Source organism: Rattus norvegicus, chromosome 18 (assembly GCF_021556685.1).
Source record: "Rattus norvegicus strain SHRSP/BbbUtx chromosome 18, alternate assembly SHRSP_T2T, whole genome shotgun sequence".
Taxonomy (NCBI): domain Eukaryota; kingdom Metazoa; phylum Chordata; class Mammalia; order Rodentia; family Muridae; genus Rattus; species Rattus norvegicus.
Genome location: NC_141551.1, coordinates 78,298,415 through 78,321,666, shown reverse-complemented (window position 1 = coordinate 78,321,666; position 23,252 = coordinate 78,298,415). Strand labels below are relative to the sequence as shown.

Below are 23,252 nucleotides of genomic sequence, written 5' to 3'. Positions count from 1 at the left end.
GAGCGAGTCTGGGAGTCCGCATGCTTCGGGAAGAACAGGACCGCTTTGGGGCAGAGTGGAGCTTGGACTGCACTCGTTTATTTCAGTGGCTGTTTACTTGTGTCTTCAAAGTTCGACTCATTTTGCTTTGGTCCTGAAAACTTCATTTGTGCCCCACCCCACCCTATAACTACCCTCCGTGGGTCGTAGTTAGTGACAATGTAGTGAGTCTATGAATCAAAATCTTGATTTGACTCCCCCAAAGCTTTCTTGGTACTTGGCAGGGAGGGGCTGGGGGAGGGGGAGGGGAGCTGGAGCAGAAGGAGGAGAGAGGAGGAGGGGCCGGGGAGCGCGCCCCGCGATCCGCGGTGACGTAGGCCAGGGGAGCTGTGGCCTGCGGAGGGGCACTATCTTCTCCCACCAGGCTCTTGGCCATATTGTTCGGCTGCTGAGCGTGATAACTCCGCATTGGAGATGCATTCGGGCCAAGACGCCCGAGTTGGCTCTGCCGAACAATCAGCGCCAAGATCCGGGCGGTTACCTTTCGCGGTGGCTTTTCCTCGTGCTTACCCTCGCTGCTCCTACAGCTCGGGGGCCCTCCCTGGCCACTGGTTTTGCAATAGAAACTCCTGTGCGGACGAGCTGCAAAGGGCGGCGCTTGTACCCTGGCAGAGCTGGCAATCGGGCGGGGGCCTGGCTGAGAGTGAGATGTTTCCGTGTGCATGCGTGTGTTTCCGCCGAGGAGGGGGCGCAGAGGGAGGAGGCCCGCGAGGAACGGCCCGCGAATCATAAAATGTAAGCTCCGTGTGATTAATGGTCGGCATTAATTTGGAAAGCAGGCATGTTAAAGGTCACGGCCAATTGTTGCTAGTTTCAGCCTGAATGCTTAAGTGGGATGTATTCCTGAACAATCACATTTAAGTCTGATTCACAGAAAACTATTGAAGTGCCCACAATTCATTACAATACCCAATGAAAATTCACAAGAAAACCGTCACCCAACTCAGCTAATGGCTTTATAAATAGCATGTGTGGATGTTGCATATGTGTACACGATCTCCAACACAGATTCAAAAATTCGTAGCAGTTTTCGGGGGAGGGGGGTTAGTATTTTTAAATCGATACTCATTCATCCGTGCAGGAGGCTTCTATCTGCCTAGTTCTAGTTTCCGACTACAGGTTGCATTAATAATTTCCATGTGTTGAAAAATTGACAAGTTGGAGCAATAAACAGTAAGAACGAGAAAGAAAATTTAAAAAAAAAAACCCTCCTCTGCATAAAAGTCTATAGTTTTCATGGCTTGCCTCCTTTTCTCCAGTCAGCTAGAGAGCTTCCTCCAGCCACTCCCAAGTGATTGCACTCAGGGCTCCTCTGCCTACAATAATATTGTGCTTTCAAATGGTTTTCTTGCCCATCCCTGGACAATACATTTGAAATCTGAGAGTGAAATCTGATAGATGGGCAAGAGTCAGATTCTAGTGCCCGTATGACAAACCTAGAAAAGGCAGCCTGAAGGCCGGTCAGTTTGTTCTAAGTTGAAATGCATTTTACAGTGGTTAAGCCTCTGTCATTGTTTATTGTCAGCATACCAGTGCTAGATTGCTCTGCACACAGAGAACAATGGTATAAAAATGAATTTGAGAGGGTTCTCATGCTATTGGTACAACCACACTGCAGCTGTTCTATATCTTCAAGTATCTTAAAAAAAAAAAAAAGGCCTCAAGATTCAGGACACCTTATATACAAACAAGGTACAAACCCCTAGGAGTTCTTGTGGGTGTGGGGCCCCTCCTGTTCTGAAAGGTTTATTTAAATTGAAATATTCGAGCCAAGCAAAGCAGCAATGTTAATGGTTAGCATTTGGATATTTACTAAGCTGGCTGATCCTTCTGGCTGACAACACAGGAGCTGAGGAGAGCACCAGCTCCTCTCTGCTGGTGACTAAGGAGTGATTGGTTCAGCATTTGAATCTCTGTTCCTTCCAGTGATTTGATGGGGAAGCTGTGTTCCCTGATCTGGGATGTTTAGATAAGAAACATCGTTCTTGAGGGGTTCCAATAAAGAGGAGCAAAGAGTAAAAGGCTTCTCTCCACTCCCCCAGAAAAGGCCTTGCCTGTCTGAAATCCTGAAGTGAAACTCCGTGTTAAGACGTGAGACCCACAGCAAACTACCAGGACGTATAGGTAGGTGTACAAGCTCAAAATATAAGCCCTGTGAAAGGAGGGAACCACATTATGCAAATATTAATCCCATCTCTTTGATTTCATTCAGACTGTGAATTATAACTTAGAAGACTTTGGACAGAAGCAGAGGGCAGTCTTTGGCTGTGTGAACTAACTTAAGTATACAAAGAGAATGTCTAAAGGCAGGAATTCAAAGGGAACGCACTCTAAATTTGATGTACATCGCCAACGGGTATTTCTAGGTGTTTCCTGTAAGGCTCGGGGTTAAACTGTTGGGAATGAGAAACATTTTATGTACAAATAGAAATTCTGTGTTTGCTGCTATTTCAGAAATATATTTCTATATTTCAGAATAGTGGCCCAATCCTAACGTGGTGCTCTTTTGAAAAATCTTCCCTTCCCTCCGAGTCTAGAGAACTCAGAATTCTCTGTATTGAGAATACAAAGGAGGAGAGAGATGGGGCCTCCTCACCTTGGGGGTGTTAGCAGGAAGTTAACACAAGGTGATCCCTTGGAGGGTATGGTGCTGCTGTGCTTCTGTTCAGAAAACCAGTCATCCAAAATGTTTAACACACGTGAGCATGGGATGGTTTTCATCTTGGCTTAGACTGTCTCCATTTTGGTAAATTTTCATTCTATTTAAGGATGACTAATAGAAAAGAAGCCTTGTACTTCTCGTGTGTACACACACACACACACACACACAAACACACACCTCTGATGAGAGCGCTCCCCAGATAGTTGCCTGTTTACACCGAGAGGCACCTCACCAAATACAATCTTCTGTGGTCATTTATATACCAGATAATTCAGGGTCAATGATCCAATTGAGGTTGAGATCTTCATGTTCTTTCAAATACTTGAGAAAATTTGTTCGTCTCTCTACGAAGTCTAAGCCTCAGGATTCTGTACAGACTGTGCCCATGTGTTCCCTGACAAGAATGCTTTACTCGGTTTTTCCCCCACTGCAGAAATCTTAAGAATTTTCTCACAGAATCACGATTTTAATAATCTTTCCTTTGCCCCACCCCACCCCCACTGGAGTAGAAATATAAGCAAACAAAATAAACTCTAAACAATATTCCCGCTGGCTCATACACTGTTCTTCCTGACACACAGGTTTTCTTTCACCGATTTTTCTGTGCTTATCTGTGGGGACGCAACGACAGGTAGCATTAATAAATAGCACTGTTGTATCCACAGAGCCTCAAATGGTGTGGAATTGCCCTGACTGGTTAAGCCAGGCAGCTACATTCTTTCACTATTTGCAGTTTTTGGTGGCTTCACAGCAGGTAGGCGACCCACAAGTCTGTTCCTAATTTCATCCCAACTAAAAGGCCCAGCAACAGCTGGCTTCAGAATAGCTGAGCCAGAGCTCCACAGATGTGGGTCATAATAGTTTGAAGAATAAAAGGAACGGGGCCATGGAGTAGAATTCATTTAAGGAGAGACAAATTCAATAAGCGTCCTCTTCTGAGAGAGTCCCCGTGTTTGGGAAAGAGGGTCTTTTTTCCTTACCAACTTCTCTCACAATCCCACAGCATGTTAATTCTCAGCCGGCAGGCTGTGGCCTATGAACACCACACATCCTAACAGCAGCAAAACCCTCGACTGTCTCAGCCCCCAAATCTCACCAAACGTCACCACACATAACAGACTGGGTGTGCACACCCCGCCGGAAACTTTCCCAACAGAACTGAGAAGAAAATGAGGGAAGCGGCCTTGTCCCCATCACCGTTCGTTAGTGTGGGGGCTGAGCACAGTATTACTGAAAGGAGAAACTGAAAAGGCCCTTCCCTGAGAACTGATGAGGACGTTTAGAGGAAAGCAGCAGCAGGCGCTCACAGGGCTCAGTAGGAGAAAAGTCAAGTTATCACAGAATCTAGGAGACTTTGCCAGATCAGGGACTCCTGGGCCATTGTGTTAGTAAACTCGGTACAGTGCCTAGGAGGACTCGATAACAGAAGAAAATGGATGGTTTTAACCAGTTTTAAACGTACCACCCGTACATCTCACAGAGTCATGTAAGTGCCTCCACAGTGCACGCCTAGAACTTTTTATCATCCCTACAGAAACTGCAAGCTATTAAACACTTCGGTTCTCTCTCCCCTCCCCCAGCCCCTGGCATTCACCACCCTACTTTCTGTCTCTGTGTTTGACTACTCTGGGGACCCGGATCCTCCAGTACTTGTCCTTTTAAACAAGTATAATTTCACCTTCATCATGGTCTCGGGGAATCACCCATGTCAGAGAATGTAGCCGGATGTAATTTTGCTCCCTTCAAGAAAGAGAGGAGTGGGCTATGAAGGTTCCTGGTAAATGCTTGGCCACATGGCTGGCGTGCACATACAAAAATAATTATAAATGGAAGCCAGTAATTTGAAAAGCAATAATAAACTTGTTAATGAAATGGCTAGAACTAAGAACAAACCTCAGGAATTTTTCTGTGACCCACAATGATTGATTCCCCTCTGGCTGCCTCAGCCTTTGGAGGCCTTGTAAGCATCAGCAGGAATCCAGCAACTCCTCTTCCTACCCTGTGGTACCAGCAGGCCTGTGTCTATACAGAGCCAAGGAGAGGCTGCTTTGAGTCAAGTCCTCTCCGGCAGAATTCTTCAGAGTCTATCTAAGGGTTACGAACAACTTCTTTTAAAATAAAATCTCACACGCATCCTGCCCCCACCCCTAAAAAGGGTAGAAAATGAAAATTTGAGGAAATATTTTAAAGCGTGGAAACATAAAGGAACTGAGAAATTAACGGACCGACGTTGGCTGTGTATTGATAAACACAGCAAGGTCTAAGTGAGAGGTCATGTCCTGGGAGCCTGGGCCTGGCATGGTCTCTAGTCACTGTAGAAGTGGTCCACTTTCACATCCAGGGGTACCCAAGATGCATGAGGTCAAATGTGGGGTTCCACGTGGAATCTTTCAGGGATACATGCTTTGATCTCTGCTGTGCCAACAACGCACAAGCTCTCACTTCTGTTCTGTGGCCCTGGTGACAGCATTATGGGACCAGTGGGAAACGTGAGGGAGACGTATTAGATTGGTAAGAGTTTGTCCAGCAAACACTCCCACAGAACTTTATACTGACAGTAATCATTTAAACAAGACCCAAGAGCAGACAAAATGGCAGAGCTGAGGAGGCCGAAGGAGAAAGAACAAAGGTCAAAGCCGTCCTGTGCTACCTAGAGCAACCCTAAAAATGTTTTTGAAAATCATATAATTGTTAATGAATTAGTTAATAATAATAATAGTAATAATAATAATGAGTACCATGCCCCAAATGTAACTATTTGTTACTTTTTCACAACTGTGCATTTGTTCATTGATTCCACATTTGCTTTTTGAAGCCAGGCATTAAATCAAGTGCTAATTTAAAAACAGAATTGACTGCATGCCTATTATTCTAACCTGAAGCCTGTGGGCCATGTGTGCTAAGAACAGCCATGAATCCAGCCCGACATATAATTGTAAATTTCAAACACTGTGAGGTGTGTGTGTGTGTGTGTGTGTGTGTGTGTGTGTGTGTGTGTGTGTGTGATTTTCCCCCCTAGGTCCACTGTGCAGTTCTTAGCTGATGTCAAAAAGTTGGTTCTTCCTGATGGGAACCTTGTAAGCAGTTCTATTTTGTGTCATTTACTCTGGTTCAGTAACCCAGGAGAAAGGGGGTACAGTTAGCCCATTTTTCAGATGCCAACAGAGAGGCTCCGAGTTCACCCAGGAGACCAGTGCAGAGAGCCAGCAAACAGCAGTGCCGAGGTGGAATGCAGCAGCCTTGGCCACAGTGGTAACCTCTCACCTGACAGAAACTGTGCACAGCTTTGCTAGTGAAGCAACAATTTTATAAAGGACAAAGCCAGAAGTAGATTTTTCTCACGAGAGTCACAAATGCCATAGCTACCATTATCCTATTTTTTTTTTTGGCCAACAGCAATCACACAAATTCTGTGATGTCTCTTCAGAATCCCGCCCATCCCCCCCAGGTATGTCACCCATGTGAACACCCATCTTTACCACTTTATCATCCCTCTGAACCCCTGTTGTGCAGGGAGCCTACAGAGGAGGCATGGCAACACACAACTGTAATCGCAGCACTCAGAACGCTGAGGCAGGAGGATGGTGAGCCTATGGCACCCTGGGCTATATAATGAGGACCTGCCTCAATTCTTAAAGGAGCAAAACATATATATTTAAAATTCAGAAAGAAATCGGGCCAAGAAAAATCAGAGAAAGCGAGTGAAACACGGTAGGTGTGGACTCAGGCAGGGTTTGCACAAGACACGCCAGCAGGCTATGGATACTGACAATTTCCTCTGTGCATCTCACTAGTGTAGAAGGCCAAGGTAGAAGCACATTTTTTTTTTACAAGACGTGTACTGCCTATGAACCAAGACTCTGCAGGCTGAATGCCCAGCACTCTTACCAAAGGGGCAGATCCCTACTTTTCCCCTCATGACTATGTGGGGGCAAAATAATTGACTTATAATTTAGCAAAGGTTTATACTGACTATGTGAGAAGTGGGACTCACTATGAAGGAGAAATGTAACTGTCTAGCAGAACAAAGGGAACTGAGAGGAGGGGGAGGGAGTGGCAGGGGAGGGGATGGGGCATGTGCTCCAAGTACCTTATATGCTTGTATCGAAGTGTCCTTGCGAAACCCAGTGTACAATTAATATTTGCCAATTAAAAATTTTACCGCTCTTACTTATTCCTATTTGAGGAGGGGGTAGTGTGCATGCCAGACGTGGGTGGCTCAAGTGTGTGTGTGTGTGGGGGGGTCTCTCTCAGACTCAGTACTTTGGGCTTAGTGGCAAACACCTTTTCTTGCTGAGTCATCCAGTGTCCTGAAAAATATATCACTTGAAATAAAAGAAAAGCAGATGTGAAAATCATTAACGGTTGTTTTCAGTGTATGTCAGCATGGAGACAGGTCGGTTCTTAATAGCAATAGCTGCCCCCCCCAACCCCCACGCCCCAAGCAGTTGCCGATGCAGTGGACACTATCAAACTATATTATAATACCTGGAAGCCTAAGAATACGCCCTTAGATTGCAATAATGCTCTGCAAATGTGAATCGCTTTTGGAATCATTCTTGTTTCCCCTGGTGACATTTTTTATTTCGCCTATTTTTTTATAGAACACTATTGGTACAGACCTAGGATTGTGTCCCCAAGCAGATACACACACACACACACACACACACACACACACACACACACACACACTGCATCCATGTTCCCTGTGTGAGGCCCTGCCCCTTTCTCTGAGGACCTGCCCAGGGAGAGCCTGCACGGGCTGAGCTGACGTCCCCCAGGCCGTCTCCAGCAGGGAAGCTTCCTCCGGGTACGTCAGCACTTTTGACTTCATGCAGTTAATTCCAGGGCTGACCAGCTTGGCCTCTTGCCTCCCCAGCCGCTCCTGGGTGTGCAGAACATGAGGCCTTCGAGTAACTGCTGTCCGGGCAGGCTCCGGAGGAACACTTTTCCTTCTTTATTTCCTGTGGCTTAAACCCTTCGGCTTCTAGAAAGCCTTTATTTAAAATAAATACAGAAGAGATGTGCTTCGCTGTGAGCTATAATACAAAACAATCCTCCACTGAGTGCTGAACTCTGTTCAAACAAAGTTCACGGATGGGCTGACAAATTTACAAAAGCCAGGGACCCCAGAGAGGAGGGGCTGCCCCTCAGCCGGGTCTCCCTGCAGTGCTGGGCCGGCCTGTCACCAGGCGCCGGGGGAGGGGCTGCGCAGTTGTCTCTTGGGAGGGGGGTGCTTTGAGTTGCCATACCGGCCCAAAGTAGGAGAACTGGCAATGTGAAAAGAAGCCTAAAACCGAAGTGGTGGTCTCTGTGCCCCTTGTTCCCAGAGAGTAAATTACCAGCTCCAGCAGGGTGGAAATGAGACCCTTCTACTTCCCAGCCCCTCCCCCGCAACCTTTTTTTAAAGCTGCAATTGAGCTGCTCCAGTTGTTAGCACGGGGAGGGGGCGGTGCGTTCTGAGTGGGGCAGAGAAACCGTAGGCAAACCAGTTCTGTGTTTTCTATTCTTTATGAAACCTTCACATACGGTTTTTACTGATATTTCCAATTGTAAGAAACAGTCTTTTGGAACAACTAGAAAAGCACCTTAGTTTGGTTGTTTTTTTTTTTTTTTCAGAGTCTTAGTTGTGAAGTATCCCCCTCCTCAGTGCCAGGAAATTTCACTGCATCCTTAAATAAGAAGACATACTCGCACACATTCTCCCCACATTAAAGTTTTCTATCTGTCATAAGAAAACACAAGAAGAATTTTAAAAAACTAAACCACAGAACTGTAGTCACACAAGGACTGTAAAATCCTACAGCAGGAGTTGGCTCGCCCTGGTAGAAGCCTGTTTTAACCCCAGCGTCTGGGAGGCTGACAGTGACTTCAAGTCTACCTGAGTTTCACAGTGAGCCCCTGTGTCAAAAATGATTCAAACAGGGCTGGACGGCTCAGAATTCAAGGGCGGATATCCACAGCTCCCTCAGGAGACCAGGGCCCAGTTCCCAGCACACACGTGGCATCTCATGACCATCTTTACCTTCATTTCCAAGGAGTCTGACACACTCTCTGGCCTCTCCTGGCACCAGGCACACATGTGGTGTACAAACATACAATGTAGGCACATAAAGGTAGGCGGAATTTTTTTTTAAGGTTAAAAATAAAACAATGTTTCTTTTTAAAAAGCGTATAACAATACCGACTCCATCCCTTGTCATTCCTGACTGTGCAATTTTAACATTCTCTCTCTCTCTCTCTCTCTCTCTCTCTCTCTCTCTCTCTCTCTCTCTCTCTCTAAGTCACAGTTAATGGTACCAAAATTAACTGGGAGTTTTGGGACCTTGCAATATATTATACTGCACATCTGTATGAGGAGACTGCCCCATGGTTTGGATCCCAAGAGTACTCCCCTAATGCCACAAATTAAACACCTAGTCCTCTACTTGTTACTATGGAGACCATTAACAGGTCCATTAAGAATTAGGTCATTGGTAGTACCATTGAAGGGGATTGTGGATCCCTGGTTGGTCTGTCTGTTTGTCTGTCTGTCTGTCTTTCTCTCCCTCTCCCATTCCTACTTCCAAGTTGTCACATGAGTAGTTTCCTCCATCAAGAACCCCAGACATAATGTGCCATCTGTAGAGGCCTGCTGACCCGACACTGACTCCCCTAAACTGTGCACTAAGATCAGCCGTAATTCTTTTAATTTCATTATCTCAAGTGTCTGTCACAGTATAAAAAAAAAAAAAAAAAAAAAAACAGGGGTTGGGGATTTAGCTCAGCGGTAGAGCGCTTGCCTAGCGAGAGCAAGGCCCTGGGTTCTGTCCCCAGCTCCGGAAAAAAGAAAAGAAAAGAAAAAAAAACCAAAAAACAAAAACAAAAAGGACAGGTGGATTCTAAAAAGTTTTGTCATTGAACTCTGAGAGGGGAAAATGAGACACTCAAATAGTTGCTAAAAAGATTTAAAGTGTTTCAGTATAAAGTTACCTCAGGGAATATAGCTCCGTGGCAAATAACTCGCCTACTATTTGTTTTTAAGAACTGTAAGTCAGAAGGAAAATAGAAACCAAAAAAGAGAAAAGGTTTTTTTTCTTTTTTCTTTTTTTTTCGGAGCTGGGGACCGAACCCAAGGCCTTGAGCTTGCTAGGCCTTGAGCTTCCTTGCGCTCTACCACTGAGCTAAATCCCCAACCCCAAGAAAAAAAGTTTTGATTGAAAAACTTTAGTCATTACTTTAGTCATTACATCAAAAATCTACCTCAGAGGGTGTACTTCGACAGCAGAACAAATTGCCTAGCATACGCCAGACTCTGAGTAAAACTCCCTGAACTTCCAAGGAAAATTTTCCTTCAAAAATCTGGCTGCCCACACTGCAATAGAGTTTAAAAGCCAGCATCTGCTTCTTTTTTTTCCCCCCCCGGAGCTGGGGACCGAACCCAGGGCCTTGCGCTTGCTAGGCAAGCGCTCTACCACTGAGCTAAATCCCCAATCCAATCCCCAACCCCTCATCTGCTTCTTTTATGCATAAAGAAAGGTACTCATCCTCTACTCCATAAAACATAAAACATAATCCGTAGAGAACACCATTGGTGTGAAAGGCAGGAAAATACACTATGGGTGGTAAATTACAGGACGCAAAGAGCAAGGGAAACAAGGCCTTGAGTGTGGCGATGTCTCCTAGTGGTAGAAACTGTTGTCTATGTGTACAGCCACGTGTCCTCAAAAGAGTATGAAAGTTAAAACCCAGAGCCATTGTTTAGCTTCTCTGTGACGTTGTCGGGGTTAGAAGCAGAGTTGTTTCGAATTCGTATGTGTCTCTAAGTCTTAGGGGTCTCAGTGTAATTCTTAAAATCTATGAGCTCCATCCATATACTGCGGGGAAGAGTCTTCCTTCCCGGTCGGTTACTCCAATATGGCTGCCATGTAAGACACCACGCCATGTTGAACAATTGTTCTATAATTCTTTGTGGAAAGGGATGCTGAAAAGAATGTATCATAGTGTTGAGTCTCAAACCAAGATTTTTTCTTTTTTTACAAAATGTCGTTCTGACGAGCTGCGAATTTGCGACAATTTCCAGATAGACTGTTTATGAATTACTGTCAGATGCGTGCATGAATCTAGCCTCCGCAATGAGCGATGTTTTTTTCTTTTTTTTTCTTTTTTTTCTTTTTTTTTTTTCGGAGCTGGGGACCGAACCCAGGGCCTTGCGCTTGCTAGGCAAGCGCTCTACCACTGAGCTAAATCCCCACCCCGGCAATGAGCGATGTTAAGAGATGATGTAGAGGATGAGGGTAGGACCGCAAGGAGCACTGTGCAGTGCACACCCTAAAATGTTCCTTCATATTCGCGCATGGCACTAGACCCTGTCCCAAAGACGATTTTAAGTACGTACGACAAGGATTTGAAGCCGTTCATGCGTGCGTGCGGCTAAGATTGGTGGCTCACACAGAGCACGTTTGCTCCCTGCTGGTTTTGAGTTTCCATGGGCATGGGCTGTGCTTAAGCCAGCTTCCAGCATGGATCCCGACCGTACCTATGCGCAGCGGCTCTGTCTATTTGTCCGTCTTAACTAGGTTTCCCCGCCCTCCCATCTTATTGAATAAAGAATTTCTTGGGCCCACCAACCGTCATGCAGGCTCCCACCTCCGCCCCGTATGTTACGAACCTTGAACGTGGCCAAAGCGTGAAGAGAGATCTTAAGTAAGAGGATGGTGCTGCTCTCCGTGCTTTGATGTCGGCAGCCGTGTAAGTCCCGTAAGGGAGCACAAGAAAACACTTGCTAGGAGAATGCCTGCTTCTGGCAAAAAGGACTTCTTGTGGCGCAGAGGAGCCTGAAGTCAGGAGTCCTGTGACTTCCTGGAGTACAGTCATCTGGGGCGGAAGTACTTTGTGATGTCGAGAACAGGTTCCTTTGCCTTCTGCCACGTGATGACATAAAACTTCCCTCGCTGGAATGCGCGTTCCTTGACCTTGGGATTCCAGTTTCCAGGGTCATGAGAAATAACCATGTGCTGTTCCGGAAGCCCAGCTGGTAGGAATTTGTATGAGCAGCCCAGAGAGACTGCGGAAGCACATAGCCCAAAGCAGCGGCCATTGCAAGGAGTGTATACTAACTCAGAACTGTCAGCCGTCAGCTAGTCCCGGAGAGGGCGCAAGTGGTACTCAGCGCTTGGCAGCCCCTCGGCAGTGGAGTACCCTGGTCTGTTGCTGGTACTCCTATCCATCTAGGCCTAGACCTACCTATGGTGACACCTAAATTTAAAAATACCCGTCAAGCACAGTCGGAATACATCAGTTAGGGTTACAATGGCTACTCAGCGCTTGGCAGCCCCTCCCCAGTGGAGTACACTGGTCTGTTGCTGGTACTCCTATCCTTCTAGGCCTAGGCCTACCTATAGTGACACCTAAATTTAAAAACACCCAAGTCAAGCACAGTCGGAATACATCAGTTAGGGTTACAATGGCTACTCAGTGCTCGGCGGCCCCTTGGCGGGGGAGTACACTGGTCTGTTGCTGGTACTCCTATCCTTCTAGGCCTAGACCTACCTACGGTGACACCTAAATTTAAAAACACCCAAGTCAAGCACAGTCGGAATACATCGGTTAGGGTTACAATGGCTACTCAGCGCTTGGCAGCCCCTCGACAGTGGAGTACACTGGTCTGTTGCTGGTACTCCTATCCTTCTAGGCCTAGGCCTACCTATAGTGACACCTAAATTTAAAAACACCCAAGTCAAGCACAGTCGGAATACATCGGTTAGGGTTTCAATGGCCGTGGCGAAACATGAAAGGGAGGAAAGGGTTAAGCTGGCTTACACTCCCATATCTTTTCATCATCAAAGGAAAGTCAGGACAGGAACTCAATCAGGGTAGGAACCTAGAGGCAGGAGTTGGTGCGAAGACCAGGGAAGAATGTTGCTAATTGGCCTGCTCCGTGTGGCTTGCTGAGCCTGCTTTTTTTTTATAGAACCCAGGACCAGCTGCCCATGAATGGGGCCGACCACAATAGGCTGGGCCCTCCCCATCAAACTAAGGATTTGCCTTACGGCCAGACGTTACCGAGGTATTTTCTTAATTAAGGTTCACCTCCCATCAAGGTGACATATCTACCAGCCAGCACAAATACCTAAGATAAGTAGCCCAGATTAAAAAGGGCCAGAGTTAAGGTATGCAGACAGACTTCCCCATCCCCCTTTGATGCCTTAGCCATGGGGCAGGCATACCTCAGTGCAATGGCTGGTGGGCCTGTGGCAAATGGTGTTGAAGATGGTGTGAAACCACTGTCTCCTCCACTGCTGGCAAGGTGTGGGATGCAGACAGGGCTGGGGGCAAGTCAGGCTGCTGGTGAGAACGTGTGAGAGTTTCCATGCAGCCCAGTAAGTCCACTCCTCGGTCTCTTCCCAGCAGAAATGAAAACACATGGGCACAGAAATTGTACGCCAGGGCTTACCCACACTGTTCCAGTGAACCACGAAGGAAAGACCGCCCTAACATCCACCCCCACTTGAAGGAGGATTGAAGCCACCGCTTACGTGTTTGCCAATGCACCATCAATTGGTAAAAAATAGCGAAGGTGAGCCTCCTAGCATAACATAGGAAGTGACGGAAGCCAGTATGAGGTGAGGAGATTTCCGTCAACACAGGGTGTCCAGAGCATGGCAACCTGGAGAGACGGGAATAGAGTTCTGGCCGCCTGGGTGTCCTGGTTAGGTCTCTGTTGAGGAAACATTGTATTTGCCTTACAGCTCCATGTTACAATCCCCCAGTGAGGACCGGACTCATCCGGAGCCTGGAGGCAGCAGCTACTGCAGAGGCTGTGAAGCTCACTGGGTTGCTTTCCATAGCTTGCTGGACTTGCTTTGACACAGTCCAGGACCACTTGTACAGGGGCGGCACTGTCTACAGGGAGCTGGGTCCTTCCACATCAGCCATTGAACAAGAAAATGGCGCCAGCTCTCTGGCCAATATGGTGGAGGCAGCTTGTCTGTTGAGGTCCCACTCTTCCTGGCTGTCTCTCGTTTGTGTCATTGACAAAAACTAACAAGTACATTGGGGTTACAGGACTGGGCGTGTGCTTTGGGGTCCTTCGCCCTTTGTAGCAAGGATGGAAATGTTTGGGTATCAGGTATGCTACAGTTAGCCAGAAATGTGTGCTTGCTGGAAGGCACTGAGCTATGCATGTTAAATGGGTCGATGCTACATGACTACGTCTTAAAGTCATTGTTATTTTTTAAACATCAGCTCCATTCACACTGGTCTTAATTCAGTTTCACACATACACAAAAAAAAGAGATTCAGAAGTCTGAAAGTCAGTGGCTCTTCCTGGGCCTCTCAGGAGGAGACACAGAAGGAAAAGCTTCCTACCTCACGCTGCTATGTACTGGCTAAGTTAACCTCCCAGGACCTTGGGCAGCTAATCTCAAAAAAAAAAAAAAATCAAAAACCAAAAAACAAAAACAAAAATGACAGACCAGAACTAAACAATCGCTCACATAATAATCTCCTGATCTATATTTTAAATGGATCAATGGATCACTGTACACTTTTGTCCAAATGTGAGCGATGAAAACCAAACACATGTGCCTGTTCATTTTTTTTTAAATACACAGCCATGTGTAAATTGGGGCTGTCTGTGTAACAGAGCCATTAGCAGCTCACATTTTGTCTTGCGTGCTTTTCGGTTTTTCCCAAACAAGCATATTTCATTTATATGTGGGAAAACCTTTTCATCAAGGGGCTGGGGGTGGGGAATGGAGCCACATTGGTTAAAATGTGATAACCCAACAGAAACAGAATCTGCTGTGGTCACTAAGTGCAGGGGAAACACTGCTGTTACTCTCCAGCAATGGGTGAAGAGGTTGGGAGCCCCCGACATTTCTAGAGTTGGGAGTCTTGCAGATAGGATTAAGCTATGTATCTAAAAGTGTTCTGGGGATTCATACTGAACAGAGACTACTTTGCTTCGATTCGTATAATGTAGGAACAAACGCTCACCTGATCCTCATAAATACTGGGGAGTGAGGGAGGGGAAGGACACTGGCCCAGAGGAAAGGAAAAGGGGAAACAGGCATTATGCTAAAAAAAAAAACGCAAAACCTAGGGGGTAGACTAAGCAACAAAAGAGAGCTGGGGTTACACAGGCAGGCGGACCTCACCTCAGTGTGCTCAGTACCAGCCGCACGGCAACAAAGTAGCTCCTCTTGCGTTGGATTTCGTGCCAAGAAACCAGAACTGTGTGGCAGGGAGCACTTTGATTGAATAACAGTGAGACCTTTTTAAAACTGAAAACCGTCAGTGCATATCTTCAACATGGCCTTTTACAGCAATAAACTTAAAACACAAGCTGTACGCTTTAAGAAATAGAGGCCAGGCAGGTGTCATGGTGCATGCCTTTGATCCCAGCCAGCACTTGGAGGCAGAGGCAGGCAGATTGCCGCCAGTGAGTTGAAGGCCAGCCTGATCTCCAAAGGACGTCCAGGACAGCAAGGGCCGTTACACAGGAAAACCCCGTTTCAGAAAAAAGACGTGAGTAGAGGGCTTGGAAAGATGTCTTGGTGTTCAAAGCACATGCTGCTCTTGCAGAAGACCTGGTAACGGTCCCCAGCATCCACATAGTGGCTCATAATCATCTATCATTCCAGTTCCAGAGGACCTGATGATGGTGCACATACAGGCATGCAGACAAAACACTCACACACGTCAAAAAAAATAAATATGTAAAAATGTTTTAAAGGAAGTGAAGAAAGCTGGTAGCTGGCATGAGCCTATAATTCCAGCCCCCGGGAAGCTGTGGCAGAAGGATTACCACATGAGTCAGAGGTACAGGCTTCAGAGTGAGAGCCAACCTCAAAATCAAAATAGACAGATGATAGATAGATAGATAGATGGTATAGATGATAGATAGATAGATAGACAGTATAGATGATAGATAGTATAGATGATAGATAGATAGATAGTATAGATGATTGATAGATGATTGATAGATAGATAGATAGATAGATAGATAGAATAGATGATAGATAGATAGATAGATAGATAGATAGATAGATAGTATAGATGATAGATGGTATAGATGATAGATAGATAGATAGTATAGATGATAGATTAGATAGATTAGAGAGAGAGAGAAAAAGAGAGAGAGAAAGAGAGAGAGAGAGAGAGAGAGAGGGGGGGGGGGCTCTAAGGACCAACTGTCTCTTGAAGCACATCAGACATTCCCACACATGCCCCAACTGGTATTCATTGCTATGACTGGTGTCTAAAGCTGAGGTCCTCACAGACCCCCAAAAGATACACTGACACACTGAGAGACAGGCCAATGTCTTTCATCTTGGGAGGGAACTGCCTTTGCAGCAGGAAGAGACCAAGTCCTGGGTGCTGCACTCGGAGAAAGGTATCTGGCAGGCCTAGGGGATCTCTGCACCTGCTAATTTTTTTTTCTGGGATTCAGAGCACACGGGTGGGATTCAGGAAGGAAGAAGCGGTGTGTCAGAGGTTGGTCAGGAGCACCACTTGGTGTATGGCTTCCTCATCACCTTTTAAATACACCGTTGTGTAAGTGTGCAGACAGGAAGCCGGTTACACAAAGGCTTGCCCAACAGCAGGTTGGCCTTCACACACTCAGATGGGCTCCCGTTTGAAGACTGCAATATCTCTCAGTTTTGGAAACTACTGCTCAGTATTTTGTACCCTGGGAAGAACACTACCAGACTTCAAAAGAAGCTACGGCTTTGGGGAGATGGCTCAATGGGTAAGAGTGCTTGCTGTGCAAATAAGAGAATTAGGGTTCAAATCTTCAGGGCCCAAGTCAAAAGCCAGGTACTCCTGTAACGGCAGCGTAAGGAGGAAGAGAGAGAGAGAAGTGGATTCTGGGAGCTCTCTGGTCAGCTGCCCTAGCCAAGATGTCTTCCTCTGGTCTCTGCATGTGTGCACAAGCATTTACCCCTGTACAGACACCTGGGTATACACCAACCCCTCCATCCACACACAGACACACTAAGAGAGGGTGGGACCATTCCGTCTTGGTTTATTTATGATTGCTGTTTGGGCAACTAAGACAACAGAAGATTTAGATGATTCCTCATGATCTTTGCACCTTTCGAAAACATGATCAGTAGTAGGAGACTGAGCAAGCAGGAAGTACCTGTTGCAAGGTTCCTGCCACGTTCTGCAAGGCTCTAAGCTAAGAGGAATCTCTTTGCACATAGAAATCTCTGCCCACCTGCCTGGCTGTCTCAGAGAAGTATGGGAGCCCTTCCTCCATGGCTGGACCAGAGAGCACATTGAGAAAAGCCTCTTCCTCCCAGGGTCAGGGAGGGTCAGGATGGCTCTCCTCTGAGTCCTTTTTTGGCAGGTTTGTTTGTTGAAAGATTATACAACAAACATACATACATACACACACACACACACACATATATACACACTGAAATACACACACATTCACACACTTACATATACACACATGCACTCACATATACACAAATGCACACATTCATACACACATACTCACATATACACATATACATGCACACACATACACATAAACACACACACATACACACAGACACATGCACACACTCACACGTACACATAAACACACACAAACCCACCCACACACACACAGCACACCCATGAACACATACACACACACACACACACACACACACACACACTCCTAAATTGAGGGTCTGAAAAAACATTGATTTAATGCACAGTAGTGACTGGGTGTATGGCTCTTGCCTTGTAACCCCGGGCACCAGGAGGCTGAGGCAGGAGGATCAGTGAGAGTCAGAGGCTATTCTGGACTGCAGGAGGAAACTCTGCTTCCAAACGAACCAATGAAAAAACTCCAGAGACACAACGCATTAGTTGCTCCCAAATTCAGTCTCTCAAGCATGTGTGACTGAGGCTAAGTGGCAGAGGTGTAGAAAAGCAGTCTTGGGGGCAGGGGATGCTATGAATACGTTCCGTTTCCCCCACATGGTGAATTGCATGTGGTGCTCTGGGTCCCTTATACAGAATTCAGTTGCCTGGGTGGGGAGAGCTGTAAAAGAGGCCTTCAGAGTCACCACACCCCAAGTTCGCTGCTCACAGGCTGAAGTCGAAGGCAGAGTCCCAAGCAGGAAACATGTGGCCCTATTCTAGGCTGGAAGGATCTCAGACTTCTGACAAGATTTTAAAGGATGTAAGATCTAATATCCAGGAGAAACTGGCTACATTTTTCATGTTAACTTTAAACAGGCAGTTAGCACATAGCACACTAATTAACGTGTTAGCAAACTTTATTATGTATGGCCTACTACCATTTAAAAGGCACGTGAAGACCCAGGGAGATACAATGTACTATTTCAAAACAAAATCCATTGTTACCCAATTCCCGGTGACTGGCTCTGAATTACTCTTGAGATGGTTCGTGGAGAGTACAATTTTGGTAGCTGTGTGTGTACTTTTGAATAAATCATTTTGAGGGGTCATTTGTATAAATAAAATTTGGCCATAATTGATTTGGGGGTAGTGTGGTCTCTCGCTTGGACTACCGTTGTTCGCCCTTCTGTTGTGGCACCCCTGAGCCTTGCTTTGAAAGCCTGATGAGCGGACACTCGAATTCAGGGGACACTCCAGTTAGACATTACTACTTGGCTAAAACCAGCTTCTTCATTTGTATGATTTAGTGATTTCTCAGAGTCTGGTAGAGGCTTGCTGGTTCTCAATGACTGGGGAGAATCGCTTGAAATCCTGGCTAGGCCCGTATGGTGTACTTGTCTTGGCTTGAGTTCTGTTTCTGAGCTTTCTCAGAAACTGAGGAAAAAGTAGGGGTTCTCTGGACATCTAAACCTGTCTTTCCCTCATTTCATTCAGGTAACGGCACACTACAAGACGCATGCCAGCCCTGCAACACATGTGACCTAAGAATGAATTTCCAGGACTTGTAATTGGACGCTGAGAACCATGAGAGCGCACACCACACGTATGCGCATGCACACATGTATGTGTGTATGCACACGTGCCCTGCAGTGACTTTAAAAATGGGTGTTGGATACCCTGGAACTCCAGTGACACATGGGTGTGAACGGCTGGATGCCAGTGCTGGGAACCAAACTCGGGTCCTCTGTGAGAACCAAAGTGCTCCTAACCACTGAGCATTTCTCTGCCCTCTTGGCTGTTAATGTGCAGATTAACATCCTAAGTAAATGCTTTCACGGTTACTGTTCTTACTTAGCCCGAATGATCTCTTGAAGTAAGCGCAGACTGGGTTTGGGCTCCAGCCAACAGCTCACAGGTCATCTCTTGGCTTTTAGCAGAGAACACGACATATCCGTATTTCCACCGAATCGCCATCATCTCGCATAAGCTAATTAATTGATACTGCAAGGCCTGAATCTCAGCCTGGAAGAAAAAGCTGAGGTGAGCCAAGAAACTGGAACAGCGCCCTCCCCCCTCCCCTCCCCCTCCCCCTCCCCTTCCCCCTCTCACTCGCACTAGGCACTAAACAGTCCAGTGGAGGACCTAGGTGCTCAGAAGAAACAGTCCGGGAAATCCTAGTGAACCCGGGAGGGGTGAGAAGGCAGCTCATTCCATGGAGACCACAGCCACACTGCTGCTGCCCTTACAGCCACGCCCCCCCCCAGATCTTAGAGATCACATTTCCCCAAGGCTGCCTATCTAGAAGTTTCTTATCAAAATTATTTTTCATAGCTAAAGGTCCGTGTGGTTTCATAGCTAGAAACAACATTTTCAACTGTGATATAGCAAGTTTTGGGGAGCCTATGGTCTCTGCTCCACAGGGGGCATTTCTTTTGCACGAGGTGCCTACGGTATCATGACAAATTTCTGTGCTAATATTTCTTCTTAGAAGGAAGTCAATTTGGTGTTGGGTTTTTTTGTTTGTTTGTTTGTTTTTGTTTTGTTTTGTTTTGTGTTTTGGCTGAGGTAGGCAAGATGGTTTGACAGGTATAGGCCACGCAAGCCTTGTCATCCGAGTTCAATCCTGGAGCAAACACATACAAAAAAAAAGGATACATCATCTATAACCTAGCATTCCTATGGGAAGCCAGGAGAGTCGTCATCCCAGGAATCTATGGGCCAACCAAAATGGCAGAAATAAGAGAGCGTTTCATAAGCAAGGTGGAAGGAGGGAATCTACTTCTGAAAGTTGTCCTCTGACCTCCACACACGTCACATGCTCTCAAATCCATCATACAAGGATAATAGGTAAGAGTGAAACTTGACAATTTTAAAGCAACTTCCTGGGGTTGGGGATTTAGCTCAGTGGTAGAGCGCTTGCCTAGCAAGCACAAGGCCATGGGTTCGGTACTCAGCTCTGGAAAAAAAAAAAAGAAAAGAAAAGAAAAGAAAAGAAAAAAGATGTTTAAAGCAACTTCCTGCCGCCTTGGTGTATTCGTCCATTTCTCTGGTCCATTTATCTGTTGTAGTTTACGAGACTGGTTTTCAAGGCCTCATTAATCTCCGTACAGTTTGAGGTTATTCTTTGGTCTGAGTGACAGGGGTTGCTAGACACATGTAGTTCTGAGTCTGGGTGAGCGCAACCCACTGTGTGAGTGCCCCTTCTCCTCAAACAAGGGCAACCCTCTTCGCTCCTGTCTTTCTCTCCACCAGAACACACCAGCCACGGGACAAGAATAGCCACCAGGGAGCTCTGGTAATAAGGGACGACTCCCAAATGATTCCTAAGGATTTTCCTTCGTTATTTCAACACAACGATTGTATAAAAGGGCACCATTGATGTCTAACCATCCCAGGCAATACATTGTTTTTTAAAAAAAGAAAAAAAAAACCTTTGAAACTTGAACTGCATGTAAATTAACAACTCGTGTCCTCTTCTTAGGGCATTTTCATAGCTAACTATGGAGGCCAAGATTTTAGGGAAGGGGTTTAAAATGAGGATAGTGTTTGGGAAGAGTAAGGGAGAAGTGTCAACACCAAGGCACACTCTGTTACCTTCAAATGGCATCCCCGGTTTTAACCCTCTTAGGGAACTGGTGACCCAAGACTAAATTCTTCTTGATGGCCATCTAGCCAGGGTTCTGTGTGTCTGTGAACAGGCCATAGAAGTACAGAGTTGAGCACAGGGAGCTTGGCAACACCCCAGGGTTTTAAAAGCAAAAGCGAGTTACTTGTTCCTGAAGCAGGAGGCTTAGGATCCTATGGAAAATGAGCATGAGAAGCCAACCACAAGAGGCCCCGTGATGGACAGACACCTCACCAGACGTCCTTGTCAGCGTGACAGAAACCGTTAAAAAAAATCACACAACCTCTCATACCATACTGCCAACCATTCCATAGCAGCTACAGTGACAGACACTAGGAGTTAGGGGACTGTAATCCCTGGGTTGACGTGTTTGTCTTCTGTAATGCATACATAAGAAATCCAAGATAAGAAAACTAACGCAAGGGCAGGCTTTTCCCCGTCTCCCAGGTTGCTAGGAAACAGGTGTTTCAGTTGAGTAATATTATATAGAGGAGATGAATATCTGTCAACAGCTCCTTTCTCATCCATCCTGTGTCTTCCAACCAGGCACTGGCACTTACAACCTGTCCATGCCTTACAGGGAGCTCTGCCTAGGGCTGTCCTTTGTTTGGTGTTGGAACCCCTAGGTGCACAAATTCAGCACCATTTCCCCATCCCCTCAGATTTTATTCGTGCGTGTATGTGTGTGCAGATAATATCTCTCTGTGTGTATATGATACATATATGTACATGGTATGTGTTTGTTTCCGTGTGAGTTGCTGTGCGGGCATGAAGAAGACAGGGGACTGCCTTCCACCTTGCTCTAGGAGGACAGGGTCTCTTTGTTGTTGGCTGCTGTGTTTGTGAACTACTTGGGTTAGCAGGGCCCTGAGCATCTGCACTTTCTCCCGTCTCTGCCTCCCCTTATCTCACTGTAGGAGAGCTTTGCCCACTGAGACATCTCTCCAGTCCATGGGAGCCTCGGACTTTTAAAAGGCCATTTCTCTAAGACAATAACCAACAGTGACAATAGTTCATACAGTTACCTAGCTGAACATCTGTCTAGACAGACTTGCAAAATCCTCTACCTCCAAGGGAAAGGGCTGCTTGAGAAGGGGGACTAAGTCATCCAACTTAGGAGAGGACTGAAGTGAGTGTCAGGACTGCTTTCCTTGTGATTTCTTTGTCTCTGTCTCTCTCTGTCTCTCTCTGTCTCTCTCTGTCTCTCTCTCTGTCTCTGTCTCTCTCTCTCTCTCTCTCTCTCTCTCTCTCTCTCTCTCTCTCGTCTCTTTTTCTTTTTTCTTGAGAAAGGGTTTCCTGTATCCTAGGCCAGTGATCTTGGGCTTCTCGTGCTCCTGCCTCCGGCTCCCGAGTGCTAGAATTACAAGCATGTATTAACACACCCAGCGTATATGGTGCTGGGATTGCACCCAGGACTTTGTGCACGATAGGCAAGCATTCCACTGTCTGAGCAGCCGTTCTCCTGTGCTTTCTGTGGCCAGGAAACAACTTCTGAGGGAAGTTAAGCTGCTTCTTTGGTTTAAACTCCTGTGGATGGGGGAGGTAGAGAATGATCTTCCACAGTGAGAGACAGCTGCCTGCTGCAGTCCAGTCATTGCTGGTTGTAATTCTGCATATGTGTGTGTGTGTGTGTGTGTGTGTATACATACATATATATATATATATATATATATATATATCTGTGAAAACCAACACTGATATTTTTCAGAGTAACAGAAAAATCTGGTGTGAAGCACCCAGGCTTGCCCTGGCTGCATTTCTATTCCAGACAGCCTTTAAAGCCACTGAAAAGTTGGTATGAACACAGCGATCCACTCATGAGACAGGGTCACACCATGTGACGTTTTGTAAGGAAATGTTGATATGCCACAACCACTGGGCTTGAGGAGGAAAAACACGATTTTCTAACCGATGCCACAGTTCGAACATCATCTGTGAGCATTGCCTTTGCCACAATGATGAAATTATTAATTCTCCATTGCCATATAATTTTCACACTTAGAAAATCTAGATTCCCTATTAAAAAATCCCACTGTCATCTTTAAATGAAAACCATTTATTTCTTGGTCAAATGTTTTTGCTAATCTCCCTTGGAGACTGGTCAAGGCTCTTTAACCAAAACCAAGCTCACCATTAGAAGCAGAAAACAGAAAGGAGGTCCCAGTAAAGCACGGCTCAGACTGAGGGACTGAGGGACTCAGACGCATGGGCAGGCAGCTGTCTCAGTTACTTGGCCCACACCTGGGGGCTGCCCCAGCTTTCCAGGGAGCGTCTTGGCTATTTGGCCCCTGGTTTGGCTCCAGTGCTTCCTTTTATAAAAATAACACTACTCGGTAGGGTTCAGGACAAGGACATTTTCACAGAAGGGCCTCTGAACATTTCCTCTAAGGATACGTTACATGCCGGTTCGGTCTGTACTCTGCACCATGTTCCTGGGTGTCAAATGCATGCAGTATCTTTAAAAGGCCCTCCACGTTGACCTTCTGTCTTGCTGTCTGCACTTTTACCTGTAATCTGATTGTGGGGGGGAGAGGGGGTGTCTTGGAGTCCCTCCTTCCCGAGTACCCTGTTACCCAC

At 46.2% G+C, this 23,252-nt stretch overlaps 1 long non-coding RNA gene across 1 annotated transcript; it reads left to right on the top strand.

Moving 5' to 3' along the window:
* Positions 1–359: 359 nt before the first annotated feature.
* LOC147999896 (uncharacterized) lies at positions 360–18,880 on the top strand. Its single transcript, XR_015642721.1, has 4 exons — positions 360–774; positions 2,082–2,163; positions 13,094–13,259; positions 18,545–18,880. It is a non-coding gene; the product is annotated as an uncharacterized LOC147999896 (long non-coding RNA).
* Positions 18,881–23,252: the final 4,372 nt, after the last annotated feature.